The sequence below is a fragment of the Pseudorca crassidens genome, chromosome 5 (assembly GCF_039906515.1).
Source record: "Pseudorca crassidens isolate mPseCra1 chromosome 5, mPseCra1.hap1, whole genome shotgun sequence".
NCBI classification, from domain to species: Eukaryota; Metazoa; Chordata; class Mammalia; order Artiodactyla; family Delphinidae; genus Pseudorca; species Pseudorca crassidens.
Genome location: NC_090300.1, coordinates 30,169,302 through 30,181,300, shown reverse-complemented (window position 1 = coordinate 30,181,300; position 11,999 = coordinate 30,169,302). Strand labels below are relative to the sequence as shown.

Below are 11,999 nucleotides of genomic sequence, written 5' to 3'. Positions count from 1 at the left end.
ACCAGGATGGCATCTCCCACGAGAGAGTGCAGGTAAAGCCCCGCACACGTGGGTCACCTCCACAATGGAGCCTCCATTACTGCCCCCACTTACGCTTCCTTTTAACTGTGCAGAGTCACCGAAACCAGCTAGAACCAGAATATTGTCCCTGCCCATTTTTTAAAGCCAGGAAGCCCACCTGGAGGCACAGCATCACGCTCTACGCATAACTGGGAGATAACAACTCCCTGAGCTCATGCACTTCTCTTTGGGAGAGGAAAGAACTTGAATCTTCTGAGTCCTGCCTTTGTGACAGTGTCGTACTTGGCACCTTATATAAACATCTCCATTATTTCTCAAGGGAAAGGAAGCTCACTGCTCATCCTTTCCTCATGTTTCTGTCATCATCTATGTCTAACCTCCAGCCTCCTGCTTTAGTTAGAGTGGCTGTCCGTTGCAGAAGCAGCAGCTGAGCACAGCGTTCAGCAAAGGAATGGCAGTCTGGAGGCTTTAGGCCATTGGTCTGGCCCCTCCATGGCCCCTCGAGGCACTGAAGGAGAAGCAGCCCGGGAAGTGACGTGCACCTCGACAGAAGACAGATCCTGCCCTGGGTGGCTCCGCCGTAGGAAGCTGCACCCGTCCCTGCTCCTGGGGCCCACCAGTGAGGCACTCCTTCTCCATCCTCCCTCCTCCCCAGTGCTCAGGAACGGCAAGTCCTCCTTTTCCTGGTGGGCAGCTGGCTGTTTCCTCCCAGCATAGAGCCAAGTGTGTCTTGGCTAGGCACTCCCCACATATTCAGGAGCCTTTCTTCAGAAGCTGGCCAGAGACGGGGGCTTCCACAAATGGTCAGGGGCACCACAACGCCCTCTAGTGGCAACTCCTTCTGGCCCTGTTCTGCAGTTTTCCCTCTTTCCCAGCAAACTGAAGCTCCCTCTGGTGGCCTAGGAGTCAACTCTTCTCTCCACCTGTGTCCACAGTCTTCAAGATGTAAGTAGAGACACACTGTCTCCATATGGTCTCACCCCAACTGCCCTTTTGTCTAACTGATGAACCAGCTGTTTAGCAGTCTCATAACTGGCTCCCTGATGGACAACTGTCCATCTGAAAAATTAATCCTGACTGGCTGGTTGGCTGATTAAGTTTCTAAATCACAAATCATTTGATTGACCTACAGTCTAACTGACCTACTAAGCCTAAATAACACCACCTGATAAGCTTTTTTTTTTTTTTTTTTTTTTAGGTCACACAGCTTGTGGGATCTTAGTTCCCGGACCAGGGAGCAAACCCGGGCCCCCTGCAGTGGAAGCACAGAGTCCTAACCACTGGACCACCAGAGAATTCCCTACACCTGATCAGCTTGAACTGCCTGCCTGGATGACTCACCCACTAACCAGCAGAGGACTGGCAAGACTGACAGCCTGGCTCTAACTAGGGCTAACACTTGGTTGGGAGGAGAGGCTGCCCCTTCCTCATACCTTGATTCCTCTTTGGGCTTGGGGGCCTACTCTTCTCCCTTCCAGAGCCACCTGAAGACTGCAGAGGGGGCAACCAGGAAACTGACCTTCTGATCTACCTCTAGTGAGGTTCTTAACCAGGGCTCCACAGATGGGTTTCAATTCTGTTTTCCAAATAGCATGGCTATAAAGATGTGTGCTATCTTGGAAGAGGGTTCACAGCTTTCACAGGATTCTCTAAAGAATCCAGCATACACAGATATCTTCAGAACTACTGCTCGGGGAAGGTCCTCAGCAAACACATTCAGATAGGCAAAGCCCTTACCTAAATTAAAGCCCCATTTCTCTCTCACATCGGGTCAGGGTGGCAAGAAGGTAACTAGGAAGACTGGGAGAGTCATAGTGGACATGGATGTAGTAGGGTGGAAGAATAAAGGCTGAGCTGTGATGCTGGGCACCCTTCGCTCTGGGCAGAGACTCTCTGAGCTGAGACAAAGGATACATTTACTAGGGCCTTTGTCTGGGGTAGGGAGTATGTGGGACTGTGTGATTACGAGCTATGTGGCTGTGTGTATTTACACACCAGTGTGCTCACAAGGGTGGGCCTAACAGAGCCGTGTTGCTATGTGCGTGAATATCCTTTGGGTCAGTGTACATCTGAATAGTTTTGTGACTATCTACACATGTGTGCTCACTTGTGGACCCCCTCAAGTCTTTAAGGGAGGTTGAAACATTCTGGTAAGAATTTCACTAAGTGAGAATATCTACAGACATGCCAGCAGCCCACACCAGAAATCTGGGAATCCTCTACTCCTCCCCATCCTTGAACCCCCGTCATCCCCTCAGTCCACTGTCACCATTGGCTCCCATCACCTCTCCCTGGACTACTATTCGGTCTTCAATGCCCTCCCCTCGCCACTCCTTCGAACCGCAGCCACAGTGACCTTAAAAAATGAAGTTAGGATGGCAGTGCGCCCCACCCGAAACCGACAACAGATTTACACTGTCGGGGGATAACGCTCATCTCCTCCGTGTGACTCGAGGGTCCCTGCATGGCCGTAGCCCTGCTCACTGGGAACTCTGCGCTCTCAGGCCCCGGGCTTTAGATGCGTCGCCCCTGGGCCTGGTCCTATGGCACACCCCGAGCTTTGGCCCTTAGGCCCTGCTCCTAACCCTCACATCACGGAGATTATCACTTGCTGCTGCAACTGCCCAGTTACAATTGGCAACTGTAATTGACAGAGAACCGAAGTCTGTCTGTCACGTCCCACCTCGGGACCCCTACCCACAGGACAAAGCCTAAGCCGCCGTAGGTCAGAAGCCCACTACGCACAAGTGCACACGTCTCTCTCCCGCGCCGCGAAGCATTGGAAGCTGGGACGTGCAGACGGAAATGCGCGTGCGCATAAGCACCAACAGGAACTACGACCCCCAGAATCCTCCTGACCAACACTCCATTTCCCACAAAGCCTCGCGGGGCCCACCCCGGAACTGCGCTCTTTTCCTGAAAGCGGAAGTTAGGGTGAGTCCGGCAGTGGAGTGGGTTTCGGCGGGAGTAGAACGGTGCGAGATTTTGAGTATTGTCTACCTCCAGGGGTCGTTCGTGAGTCAGAGAAACCGGGACTTCAGAAGGAAAGGACCTGGCGAGATCCCTCAGTGCATTGTTTCGTTCCCTCTGGCGCGCATGGTCAGGCCCGCTGCAGCTTTGCGCTCTGCCCGCTGCGGCTTTGTCGCCCTCCCGCCGCTGCGTGCTCTCTTCCCACCTCTGGACGTCTCTGGGGTTAGAGGCCGAAGGCTAGATGGTCTCAGGTACCCCTTATTCCCAATCCTGCATTGCCTGTCTTCCACTGGGAAGAAGTGAAGACCTCGGCCGTAAGGGCATAACCCACAGGGCTCCCCCTGTGGGTCCCACAGCTCTTTTGCTTCCTCCAGCAGTAGCTGCAGGAGTCGAAGCTGTGGGCAGTGGGGACAGGTGTGGACAGTAGCGGGGGTGGGGGGGGGTGGAAATTTGTGGTTCCTGACCTGCTGTCCCGGTTCCCAAGAGGATAACTTTCCTGTGGCCCCAGCCTTATGGCTATATAGGGTCCGTCCAGCACATGTCCTTAATTGCTTGGATTCTGGAGAAAGTCAGCCTCCTTCTTCAGACCCTCCAGTCCCAGCCTCATCCCTCAGACCCCAGCAACGCCTGTCTGGGCCCCACTGCCGATTTCACCTTTTCGCATTTTCGAAAGTGTGACTGGAGCTAGACTGTCTGCTGCCAGGGTGGCACAGTCACATGGCTGTTGGCAGGAGACTCAGTTTGTCACCATGTGGACCTTTCCATAGGGCTTTGAGTATCCTCGCAACATGGCAGCTAGCTTCCCCCAGAGCAAGTGATCCAAGAGAGAGGAAGCAAGACAGACGCATTGATGTCTTTTATGATCTACCCTTGTAAGTCACACTCTGTAATTTCTACCACATTCTGTTCATTAGGAGTGAGTCATGTGTAGAGCCCATACTCAAGAAGAGGGAAATTAATCTCCACCTCCTAAAGGGAGGAGGACCAAAGAATACGTGGACGTATTTTAATAGCACCACATTTAGTGAACCAATATTTTCCAAATGTCCAATGCATGATGTTACAAAACCATGATGCATAGGTAAAAAAAATCTATTTCAATTGCAAGATAGCCCAGCTGGTTTTTAATGTAACAGAGTATGAAAAGTTCATTGATGTAGCTACTAAGCTTTAAGAAGCTATCATTTGTTGAGTTTTGGTATAGTATCAAATAAGAATATTCAAAATTATCTGAAAAGGTTATTAAAATACTACCTTCATTTCCAACTACTTATCTCTGTGAGGCCAAATTTTCTTCATATACTTCACCCAAAACAATATTAGAACAGACTGGAATGCAGAAGCAAGTATGAGAATCCAGCTGTCTTCTATTAGGCCAGACAGATTTGCAAAAATGTAAAACAGTGCAGGCCTTCTCAGTAATTAATTTTTGTTTTTTTCTTAAAAAGTGAGTGTGTGTGTGTGTTTGCATTAACAAGTACTGGATTTATTATTGTAATTTTTAAATGACCTAAATATTTTAAAATCTTCTCAGTTTCAATTTCTAATACGGTCATTACTGATAGATGTAATCCATATAAACAGGGGACTTCCCTGGTGGTCCAGTGGTTAAGACTTGCCTTCCAATGCAGAGGGTGCGGGTTTGATCCCTGGTCAGGGAGCTAAGATACCACATGCCTTGCAGCCAAAAAACAAAACATAAAACAGAAGCAGTATTGTAACAAATTCAATAAAGACTTTAAAAATGGTCCACATCAAAAAAATCTTTTAAAAAAATCCTTATAAACCAAAGCCTTTTGGCATCCTCAATAATTTTTAGAGTGTAAAGGGGCTCTGAGACCAAAAAGTTTGAAAACGACTGTCTAAGCAATCACAGTGGTCCTGGTCACCCTTGAAATGACATGTTTAAGTATGGGCATGCGGTGCAGTTCTGGCCGATGACACATGAAGTGAGGTGTAGGCATTGTGTTCAGTTTTCAGTTCAGGGTATTAAATGGAAACATACATAGGGTCTTCAAAGGGATTGGTAATATTCTGTTTCTTATGGTAGATGATTGATATGTGATATTTATTCACCTTCTTTATCTCTTACATATTAAATTATTTTGTATGTGAAATATTTTATACCCAAAAAATTAAAAGAACACATGTAAGAGAAGATTCCTCTTCCTCTGTGTAAGCATTGTGTCTGTTTTGCAGCATATTCATCTGGTATATTGGGCCCAGTATGCACTGTTGGGCTCTGAAGAATTTTGTGTGTGTTTCATGGCTCTCTGAACCTGTATCAACAACATATTTGTGATATTTGACTTGTAACCTGAGAGTCCCCAGACCTCTCGCCACATACGCAATCTCACCACATTCACAAGGCTGTCAGTTCAAGTTGTACAAAGTCCCTCATAAAAAGACCTTCCCTGCTCTGGTTTAGTCTCTTCTCCCTTAAGGTCAAGCAGGATACCAAGGTCTGTCATGCATCACATCTTTGCCAAGTTCTCTCACCTAAGGCCCTTAAAAGAGTAGATATCAACTGGGCTTGTCAGCTCACCAGTTCTGCAAACTACCACACACTGAATCCACTTTAGACCCCTTTTAGAATTTGTATGAGCACCTTCTAAATGGAACCCACAACAGGTACAAAGGCAGGCTCACTACACCGTTGTTGAGTGAGTGGACCCTCTCCCAGTGTGGTCACCCATGTGGTTCCAGCAACCCGCAGTCACACTGAAGGACCTAGAGCTATGAAACCATGGTTTCTGGGTTTCTCCTACCCCTCCTCTTAATGTAACTTTCTCAGAAATTCATGAATCAAGTAGTAAATTAGAGAAGTAAACAATCCAATTAGGTTTGAGTGGATACCTGAACGAAATCTGGGCTTGGCTATCATGGGTGAAGGGGAATGCCTATTGGCCAGGTACAAAACATGTCTGCTACAATTGTCTACATATATATGTATATTTTAAATCTTTCTACAATAAAGTGTATTGCTGTGTGACTAAAAAAGAAAATGAATAAAGGTAATGAATATGAAGGGGAAATAGACAAATAAAACAAAGAAATGCAGCCACATTTTGAGGTATTGAGACAGATGTGCTTAGAGGAAGCAGACCCATTTGCTGAAACCCAATTTACTGATCAATGCACCATATTTACTTGCTGCTTTTGCCTGTTTATACAATTTACAGCAATTCATACTGGATGGAATTTTTTTGTTTGTTTTTTTGTGTGTGTGGTACGCGGGCCTCTCACTGCTGTGGCCTCTCCCGTTGTGGAGCACAGGCTCTGGACGCGCAGGCTCAGCGGCCATGGCTCACGGGCCCAGCCGCTCCACGGCATGTGGGATCTTCCCGGACCGGGGCACGAACCTGCGTCCCCTGCATCGGCAGGCGGACTCTCAGCCACTGCGCCACCAGGGAAGCCCTGGATGGAATTTTTAAAACAACCTTTGAACATTTCTAAGGTTTTGGAATACTGGCCAAAATCTAAGTAGGCCGGTATTCCATTATATCTGCATAACAGCACTTTAAGGGCTCTTCAGTCTGTCACAGCCCGGTTAGAAGAGAAGAGATGTCTAGGAGAAAATATTCATGAGACATATAAAAGATAAAAGCCATAGCCCACATATGTAAATCAATTAGAAAAAGGCAACCTAGTTAAAAAATGGACAAAGAATATAAACAGGCAATTCACAGATTCAGAAATACAGTTGACTGAAATACATTTGACAAGGTTTTCAACATTAGTAGTAGAAAATACAAGATAAATACAAGCTATGACAGCAGGAATATGCTTAATTTTACAACATATTATCAGTTAAAAAGAGTAATAGGGTTGGTGAAGGTGTTTCTGACATCAAGAATTTTCATAGAGTTCAATGTTGATGTGAGTGAAAATTGGTACAGAATTTTTGGTAGGCAATTTGGCTGTAATCAAAACAGTATGGTACTGGCACAAAAACAGAAATATAGATCAATGGAACAGGATTGAAAGCCCAGAAATAAACTCACGCAGCTATGGTCAATTAATATACATCAAAGGAGGCAAGACTATACAGTGGAGGAAAGACAATCTCTTCAATAAATGGTGCTGGGAAAACTGGACAGCTGCATGTAAAAAAGATGAAATTAGAACATTCTTTAACACCATACACAAACTCAAAATTGATTAAAGACCCTAATGTAAGACTGGATACTATAAAACTCTTAGAGAAAACATAGGCAGAACACTCTGATATAAATTGTAGCAATAACTTTTTTGAGCCCTCTCCTAGAGTAATGGAAATAAAAACAAAAATAAACAAGTGGGACCTGATTAAACTCAAAATCTTTTGCACAGCAAAGGAAACCATAAACAAAATGAAAAGACAACCCACAGAATGGGAGAAAATATTTTCAAATGATGCGACCGACAAGGGATTAGTCTCCAAAATTTACAAACAGCTCATGTGGCTCAATATCAAAAAAAACAAACAAACAACCCAATCAAAAAATGGGCAGAAGACCTAAATAGACATTTCTCCAAAGAAGACATACAGATGGCAAAGAGGCACATGAAAAGATGCTCAATATTGCTAATCATTAGAGATATGCAAATCAAAACTACAGTGGGATATCACCTCACACCAGTCAGAATGGACATCATCAAAAAATCTATAAACAATAAAGGCTGGAGAGGGTGTGGAGAAAAGGGAACCCTCTTGCATTGTTGGTGGGAATGTAAATTGGTACAACCACTGTGGAGAACAGTATGGAGGTTCCTTAAAAAACTAAAAATAGAGCTACCATATGATGCAACAATCCCATTCCTGGGCATATATCTGGAGAAAAACATGGTTCAAAAGGATACATGCACCCCAGTGTTTGTGGCAGCACTGTTTACAATAGCAGAGACATGGAAGCAACCTAAATATCCATTGACAGATGAATGGATAAAGAAGATGTGGTACATATACACAATGGAATATTACTCAGCCATTAAAAAGAGTTAAATAATACTATTTGCAGCAACATGGATGGACCTGGAGATTATCATACTAAGTGAAGTAAGTCAGACAGAGAAAGACAAATATCATATGATATCGCTTATATGTGGAATCTAAAAAAGAAAATGATACAAATGAACTTATGAAACAGAAAGAGACTCAGAGAACGAACTTATGGTTACTAGGGGAAAGGATGGGGGAGAGGGATAGTTAGGGAGTTTGGCACTGACATGTACACACTGCTATGTTTAAAATAGATAGCCAACAGGGACCAACTGTATAGCACAGGGAGCTCTGCTCAATATTCTGTAATAACCTAAATGGGAAAAGAATTTGAAAAAGAATAGATACGTGTATATGTATAACTGAATCACTTTGCTGTACACCTGAAACTAACACAACATTGTTAATCAACTATACTCCAGTATAAAATAAAAATTTTTAAAAAAATTTTAAAAATCACCATTAAAACACTTGTGTTTCCTTTGAGGTAGTAGGGGGAGCTAGGACAGAGTGGGTGAGGCTAAGGAATGACATAGTGGGAGGGGCTAAAGGACTGGAGTGTAAGGGGAGGGATCTGTGGGACTGGGAGTGATTTGGCCAGACTGGGATTGATGGGTGAGGGGGAAAAGGTCGAGGGTTTGGAGGAACCAAAAGGTGCTTGAAGGGACTGGGGGAAGTGAGAACAAATGGCAGTGGGAGGACTGAAACAACTGTATTAGTATTAGAAACAACTGGAGAAACTTTAGTTTCTTCAGGGGAACGGCTGAAACTGGCAGGGACTAGGAAGGTAAAATGGAAGCAACTGGCTTTCAGTGAATTGACCCAGAGCCACTGGCAAACAGGACCTGTTAACACTGAGCAAGGCTCCTGTGGAAGAAGGAGGTTTGACGCAAACAGGAAACACTAATTTTCAGAATTCTACCAACTGTGCCTTGCAGAGTTCTTTTACTTCCTCTTGTCTTGGCTCTGTTATTACATTGTAGTTTGCCTCTAAATCAGCTGAGATCTTTGAAGACTCCTTTGTCTGACCGTCAAAGGTGTGACTCTTTCCCATGTGATCCTAGGTACAAAATAGACATTTCAGCTGCAGAAACTTCCTCTGTCACTCTTAAAACTTGGGAAGTTGCTTTAGATCCTGGGAGGGCATGAATGAAGGCTCCCTCTGCAATTGAGTGTAGGTATGCATAAGGACGTGCAGATCTCTTTCTCTTCTCTCTTGGTTTGAGTCATGCATCCTTTTAACAAGCAGAGGGCCCTATGGTCACTGGCTTTCTCTGTGGTTCATGCTATTTTCCACACAGTGAATCACAGGGCAACCAAACAGCAAGAATCTTCAGGGGGTGGAGGCGTGGGGTTATGGGCTGAATCATATCCTCCCAAATTTCATATGTTAAAACCCTAACACCTGTTACTTTATAATGTGACTATATTTGGAGATGGGGCCTTTAAAAAGGTGATTAAGTTAAATGAGCCCATTAGAGTGGTTCCTAATCCAATCTGACTGGTTTTATTATATAAGAAGAGTGAATTTGGACACACAAAAGACACACCAGGGATGTGCACACACAGAGCAAAGGACACAGCAAGAAGCTACCCATCTGGAGGCCTGAGTATAGATGGTCCTGAGCCTAAAGATGTGGATAGTGATATGGCCTTGCGAGGCTGAGAGAATGACAAAAGGGGGAGACAACCTCAGACTAGGGAAAGGATGAGGGAGTAGGTGACAGCTTGTTCTGCTAGAAGGTTCTTTGAACCCTGGTATTCCAGAGAAACTAGCCAAACTCAGCAGACTCAAGGTTTTTGGGTTTTTTTTCTTTTTTATTAAAGTAAAGTTGAATTACAATGTTGTGTTAATTACTGCTGTACAGCAAAGTGACTCAGTTATACATATATACACATTCTTTTTCATATTCTTTTCCATTATGTTTATCACAGGATATTCAATCTAGTTTCCTGTGCCACACAGTAGGACCTTGTTGCTTATCCATTCTATATATACCAGTTTGCATCTGCTAATCCCAAACTCCCACTGCTACCCTCTCCCACCCACCTCCCCTTTGGCAACCACCAGTCTATTCTCTATGTTCCTGATTTTGTTTCTGTTTCATAGGTAGGTTCACATGTGTCATATTTTAGATTCCACATATAAGTGATATCATATAGTATTTTTCTTTCTGACTTACTTCACTTAGTATGATAATCTCTAGTTGCATCCATTTGCTGCAAATGGTATCATTTTGTTCTTTTTTATGGCTGAGTAATATTCCATTGTATATATGTACCACATCTTCTTTATCCATTCATCTGTTGATGGACATTTAGGTTGTTTCCATGTCTCGGCTATTGTAAACAGTGCTGCAATGAACACTGAGGTGCATGTATCCTTTCGAACCATGTTTTTATCTGGATATATGCCCAGGAGTGGGATTGCTGGATCATATGGTAATTCTATTTTTAGTTTTCTGAGGAACTTCCGTACTGTTTTCCGCAGTGGCTGCACTAACTTACATTCCCACCAACAGTGTAGGAGGGTTCCCTTTTTTCCACACCATCTCCAACATTTGTTATTTGTAGACTTTTTAATGATGGCCATTCTGACTGTTGTGAAGTGGTACCTCACTGTAGTTTTGATTTGCATTTCTCTAATAATTAGTGATGTTGAGCATTTTTTCACGTGCCTCTTGGCCATCTGTATGTCTTCTTTGGAGAAATGTCTTTTTAGGTCTTCTGCCCATTATTTGATTGGTTGTTTGTTTTTTTTGTTGCCGAGTTGTATGAGCTGTTTCTATATTTTGGAAATTAAGCCTTTGTCGGTCGCATCGTTTGCAAATATTTGGTCCCATTCTCAAGTTTCAGCATTGCCTTTTTCTTTGTATAATGCCTACCCAAATTCCAGCCAGTTGCTCATTGTGCCTCCAGCAGGCTCCTGAATTTCAAGCTTGTGCTCACTGCTATATCCTCAGCACCATCATCTAGAACAGTGGTACTCAACAAGTATTTGCTGAATGGATCAATAGATGTATGTATGGGTAGATGAGTGTGTGTATGAATCTATCTGGGTCTAAGATGCAGTACCTGCTCCTACTTCCCACAGCAATTTGTGATTCTCTTTGTGGTGGGTCCATTTCTCCTTCCACCTGCCCCCTGATGACTCTAAAAGCCCTTAGTCATTTGGCTTAAATGCCCTAGCTTTGGAGACCAGCTACTTATTAACTAAACCGTTGCACCACTCGCTCTTATAGCCTTAAATTAATTTGGGTTAATTCTTAACTGTTTCCTTTCTGTTCATGTGTCATTTAATGGTTTGCCTTTATCTGATTTTCCCCAATTTCCTGTGCATTTGTGGTTTTCTACAGGAGCTCTGTACCAGAGGCCTCATGTGGCCGCACCAAACGAGTGTGGACACCTAAGGTTTCCAGGAGGGTCCCCCTGCTGCTCTGGGTCTCATCCAATTGGTGTCCATCCAAATATTCCCAGCCAAGGTTATTTATGCTAGAGGAGGAAGCATGCCCACCCCAGAGCCAGTTCTTGGGGAAAAGAAGAATTCTTGATATAGCCTGAGCCCCCAAAGAAGAAAGATTTCTCTGCAACAGCTAAAGGTTGGTGACATACTTTTCCTCCAGCTCAGTGAAAGCTGTCCATGTTTGCTTTCTTTCGCATGCATTTCATTAGTGTGTTTTGTCCAAATGACCTTTGGAAGAAACAAGAAGGAAAAAATTTTAAATCAACAGAGTAAGCTTTATGGGGGACTGAGAGTTTATCCATCATTGATTCTCAACATCTAGCATAGTGCCAGATGGGCAGATACTTAATAAATGTTTGATGAAGGAAGGAGAGAAAGATAGGAGAGAAGGAGAGAAAAAGGAAAGGATTGGAGATTGCCATGAATGGAAAGAATGCTAATTTATTATTTAGAAATAATATGGTGATAACATAGTTGTGTTTTCAAAGCTAATTAGTTGCACTGTCACTGACACCTTGCATTTTATTGATTTTAGAATCAATAAAACAAATTAAATCACTTTAC

At 43.9% G+C, this 11,999-nt stretch overlaps 1 long non-coding RNA gene across 1 annotated transcript; it reads left to right on the top strand.

Annotated features, from left to right (window-relative positions):
* Positions 1 to 827: 827 nt before the first annotated feature.
* Positions 828 to 11,569, top strand: LOC137224762 (uncharacterized). The gene is made up of 3 exons (XR_010943495.1): positions 828 to 966; positions 1,220 to 2,955; positions 11,329 to 11,569. It is a non-coding gene; the product is annotated as an uncharacterized lncRNA (long non-coding RNA).
* The last annotated feature ends 430 nt before the right edge of the window (positions 11,570 to 11,999 follow it).